A 5,432-nucleotide genomic window follows, 5' to 3' on the forward strand; every position below is an offset into this window, starting at 1 on the left:
CTGCCAGCCTGGTCGCCCCTCACAGCACCCCTCCCCCCCCCCCCCCCCCCAAAGGCTGGGTTCCCCACCCACCGCGTTTTTTTAGTCATTTGGGCATCCCTCACTAACCCCTCCTGCTGGCCTGGTCATAGGCAGCCATCTTGTGAGGATGTGGTGGTCAATTTGCATATTACCTCTTTATTACATAGGATAGTCTAAATAAAGAAATAAACTAGGAAAAGTAAAAACATATATTGGAGGGTAAGCAACATGATTAAATACATAAAAGATCCAAGGAAGTCAATCAAAGCAAAGCAATAGTGACAACAACAAAAAATCCTAGAAGCAAAGAGTTCAAAGTTACAGGATACACGGTATCAATTTTAAAAAAATCAAATGTATCCCTAACTATGAGTGAGATGGAAAATACAGTGCAAAGAGCTTCTATTTACAGCAGTACCAAGGCAAATCACATTCCAGATTTAGCATGTGTGACACATAGTATTTATTCAATAAAACAAAAATTTTAAATATAATTTTATTGATTTTAGAGATGGGAAGGGAGAGGAATAGAGAGGTAGAAATATCAATGAGAGTGAGACATCAATCAGCTGCCTCCTGCCTGCCGCCCTCCCCCCCACTGGGGATCAAGCCTGCAACCCAGGCATGTGCCCTGACCAGGAATCAAACCGTGACCTCCTGGTTCATAGGTCGATGCTCAACCACTGAGCCACGCCAGCCAGGCAATTAAAGAAAATTTAAAAGCGCAAACAAAGAGGAGAAAGATGGCAGCGCCCGCAGCTGCAGCTGAGCGCCAGGCTTCCCGGGCTCTGTTGGTGTTGGGAATGGCGGGATCTTTGTCCAGAGGCTCAAGGACACCTGCGTAGCCGAGGCTCTCTAGCTGGACCCCGCTGTGCATGAAGTTCCCTTTCCTGCCAATATTGATATCGGTGGCACTGTGAAGTCTAAAGAAGTCATGAAGCAATATGGACTCGGGCCCAAAAGTGGCACAGTGAGCTCACCCAATCTCTTTGCTACCAGATTTGATCAGGTGATGAAATTTGAGAAGGCCCAGACCATGTCTAAATATGTCTTAATGGACACACCTGGGCAGATTGAAGCATTCACCTGGTCAGCCTCTGGGACAGTCATCGCTGAGGCCCTGACATCCTCATTCCCAACGAGTGCCATGGATGTGATGGACACATCAAGAAGCACCAACCCCGTGACCTTCATGTCCAGTACGCTCTGCGCCTGCAGCATCTTGTACAAAACCACGCTTCCTTCCATGGTGATCGTGAATAACACTGACATCATCGGTCACAGCTTGGCAGTGGGATGCATGCAAGATTTTGAAGCTTCCTGAGATGCTGCATATGTCAGTAACCTGATTCATTCAATGAGCTTGGTGTTCGATGAGTCGTACAGCTCACTCAGGATGGTGGGTGTGCCTGCTGTTCCTGGGTCAGGCGTAGGTGAACTCTCTGTGCCAGTCACCAGTGCGGCAGAGGAAGAGGAAAGGGAGAATCATCCCGAATCTGAGCGTCTGAGGAAATCACTGGCCAGTGCACAGAGCCTGCAGCCGGAAGGACAGCAGGACCACCTACAGAAAGACGTGGGCTCCTGGCCTTGGACACAGGAGCTGCTCCAGATAGCTTTTCTCCTGTACGGGACCCTCTGACTCGATCCTGACTAGAGAACCTCCAGTGAAGAGGATGAGGAAGCAGACAGGGACACTGATGGTATGGACCTCAGAGTTGCAGAGGAAAGCTGTGAAGAGCCAGCATCACAGAACTTTATGCAAGAATCAATGGCACAGTCTGGAAGAGGAACAATAAACCGTCTCCAGAAGTCCAAACATTTGGAACTATCCTTCCCTCTGACTGGGTTGACTATAAAGAACAATTTTTTTTTCCAGAATAACAGAGTTTCTCTTATTAGGGAAATCTAACTCTAGTGAAGCCAGGGATAGATGCCAATTCCCCTGGGGTTTTTGCAAGGAAGGATATTCCGACTGTTTTGAAACAGTATTCCTTCATGTGTAAAACTTCACGTTTTATCATTTGAACTCAAGTACTTTTCCTGCTGAGAGATGGAATGAGAGGGAACATATTGTTCCCTTCAGTTCTCTATTATTAGGCTGAATCTATAGCCTCTAGTTCCCTAACATCTTGCCCTTGACCCTGGAATTACCCTCTTTTTAGCAGAAAGGAAGAGGGGAAACATGAGCTTATACAGGGTGGCCGTGGAGTCTCCTTGGCAACCAGTCAAAGTTGGTAAGAAAGGAGCCTCATTATAGGACACCAGGTTTGTTGAAGAAAGTGGGCAAGACATATAATCCTATCCTATATAATAAAAGCATAATTATATATAATAAAAGTGTAGCATGCAAATTATCCCCTCCATCCGGGAGTTTGACCAGGGGGTGGGGCTGGCCGGGGGAAGGGAGGGAGGCCCCGGCTGGCAGCCAGCAGCCACTAGGGACCCTACCAGTGCACGAATTTCGTGCATTGGGCCTCTAGTTAATGAATAAGGATCCTGCTTTCAATGGTGACTTGGATATAGAGTTTTTATTTTTTAAAGAAAAGCACAGTCAGAGTAATAAAAACATGAATACGTTGTTATCTGAGCTAAATTCAACTGCTGTTTGGGAATACGGAGTGTAGTAAAGATAAAAATAAGTTACTATAAAGAGTCAATCGAATCTGTGGGGGAGACAGAGGGCTGCTGTAGACCCAGATGTCATATTGTCTTAGACTCACTCACTCACCAACACTTGCTCTAAAATCCAGCGCTTTGAAAGTGCCATGAATATATGGGGAGGAACTGAATTGTGGCTTCAGAGTAAAGGGTGCAGGACCGCTCCCGCTATCCAGGACTAAAGTGCCAGCAGGCACTGTTGTTGCTTTGGTTGTTGCTTTGTTGAGCCCTCCCCCTTGCAGGCACAGGTGAGTGTCAAATCTGAGCTTCCACTAACAGGGCTAACTCAGCTAGCCCTCAGGCCCTGCCCCACCCAGTTCAGGCTCAGGCCCCAGCCTCTTTCAGAGGCTAATCCGCTCAAGCTGCCAGCCTGGACCCCTGCTGCAGACTTTCCTAAAATCTCTAAAAGGTCCACAAACCCAAACAAACAGGGCTGGCTCAGCGTGCCCTGTTCCTCTCGCTAAGTTGCTAAGTCATGGAAAGCCAGGCTCCAGAGGCAGCCGGCCTAGTTCACAGCATAACCACTTGCAGGTGGTAGGGGAGCATATGGGAGTCTCTCTCTCTCTCTCTCTCTTTCCCCCTCCCTCCCTCTCTAAAAAATTAATAAATACCACAAAGAAAAAAATACTCACTGACAAAGGAAAACACATCATAAAGCAGTGGACCAACCACCACTAAAGCTAGTACAAAATTTAAAAGGCAAAAGTAGAAAGATTATGTTTAATTGCAACAGTAAATTCAGGGATACATACAAACACACACAAAAAGTAAAAAATTAGTGGCAAAAGCATCAATGTGGACAGAGCGGTAAAAATGGTAGTGATTTTAGAATGTGTTCGAACTTAAGCAACCATCAACTTAAAATAGACTGCTAAAAAAAATTTAAAAAAATAAAATAGACTGCTATAAACATACTTGGCCTAGATGAAGCACCAGGTAACCACAAACCAAAAACCGACAAGCGATATACAAAAAGTCCAGGGAAAGGAATCCAAACATCACACTACAGAAAGTCATCACACACAAGAGAGCAGGGAATAAAATAACTGCATACCTATTAATAATTAATGTAAATGTAAATTGATTAAATGTTCCAATCAAAAGACAAATGGATAAAGAAGAGGTGGTATGTATGCGCAATGGAACATTGTAGTCTCAACCATAAAACAGAGTAAAATCTTACTATTTGCGAAAACATACCAGTAGATGGACCTGGAGGGTATTATGGTAGGTGAAATAAATCAAACAGAAAAAGACAAATGCCGGATGATTTCACTTATATGTGGAATCTAAAAACAAAATAAATGAACAAACAGAACAGAAACAAACTCATAGATCGATACAGAGAACAAACTGATGGCTGCCAGAAGGGAGTGGGGGTGGGGAGCTGGATGAAAGGTGAAGGGATTAAGTACTACAAATTGGCAGTTACAGAATAGTCACAGGATGGAAAGTGCAGTTTAGAAATATAGTCAATAATCTATATATATAGAGAAACAGGGAATATGCTAATTAGCCAAGCATCAGACGGCTCAGGAGGAGGCTATATCACCACCGCTCAGGAGCAGCTGCCCACGCAGATGGGCAGGAGGGGACTGCCTGCCGCCCCCACCCCAGCGGCCTGCGGGGAGGGTGGAGTTGGGGGCGGCCGGAGTGGAGACACAATACACAGGAGTGCCTGCCCCCGCCCCAGCGAACACAAGGCAGTGGGTCAGGTGCGGGTCCCGCCCCCCCCCCCCCCCCCCCCCCCCCCCGCTCGGGGTGCCTCCTCACACAATTTCAATCGTGCTGGGCCTCTAGTATTGTAATAACTGTGTATAGTGTCAGGTGGGTGTAAGACTTACAAGGGGGTCACTTTGTAAATTATATAAATATCTAACCACTGTGCTGTACACCTGAAACTAATACAATATTGAATGTCAACTAATTGAAAAAATTTAAAAACTTTTTAAGAGTCGATATCAAAAGTCAAAATTCTCACTGTATTTTTATAAAACATGACATGTTGGTTGTGACATTCAGCTTCAAGAATGATTGGGCAAAAATATCAGAGTTTTTAAAAGTAATTATGAAGCATAACAGTGATGCTAGCATATTTACCCTAATAGATCTTAAAACTTAGCATACCCAAATGATGATTTTCAAAGCCACACAATCAGTAAGCAGACGAGCCAGGATTCAGGCTCAGAAGTGATTTAAAAGCCCAAGCAAGTCCCTAGCCATTTTGGTTCAGTGGCTAGAGCATTGGCCCATGGATGAAAGGTCCTGGGTTCGATTCCGGTCAAGGGCACATACTTCAGTTGCAGGCTCCATCCCCGGCCCCTGGTCGGGGCACGTGTGGGAGGCAACCAAGCAATATGTCTCTCTCACATTGTTGCTTCTCTCTTGCTCTGTCTCTCCCCCTCCCACTCTCTCTAAAAATCAATGGAAAAATATCCTTGGGTGAGAATTAACAACAACAACAAAAGCCCAAGCAAAATCTGACCTATTCTGCTATCTGAGCTCTTAGAACTGAGATAATGTCGCCGGAGACTGTGCCTCAGTATCGGTGTGATCACACACAGAGACTGAGACTTTCGGTTAGAACTTTCATGAAGCCTTTGTGATGGCAAACCTGGGCTGTTGCCACGGCAACCACAGGGCCTGGACTAGGGGCTCCAGCATGCCTGAAGCCCAGCTGGCCCCTCACTCCCACTGCATTGCCCACCTGCTCAGGTCCCTGGTGGCATCTTCCTCACTTAGGCACTAGCTAC

The 5,432-nt window shown here is 45.9% G+C and overlaps 1 pseudogene; it reads left to right on the forward strand.

Moving 5' to 3' along the window:
- The first annotated feature begins 886 nt into the window (after positions 1 to 886).
- Positions 887 to 1,902, forward strand: LOC102429427 (annotated as a pseudogene).
- The last annotated feature ends 3,530 nt before the right edge of the window (positions 1,903 to 5,432 follow it).

Source organism: Myotis lucifugus, unplaced genomic scaffold (assembly GCF_000147115.1).
Source record: "Myotis lucifugus unplaced genomic scaffold, Myoluc2.0 scaffold_190, whole genome shotgun sequence".
In the NCBI taxonomy this organism is placed as follows: domain Eukaryota; kingdom Metazoa; phylum Chordata; class Mammalia; order Chiroptera; family Vespertilionidae; genus Myotis; species Myotis lucifugus.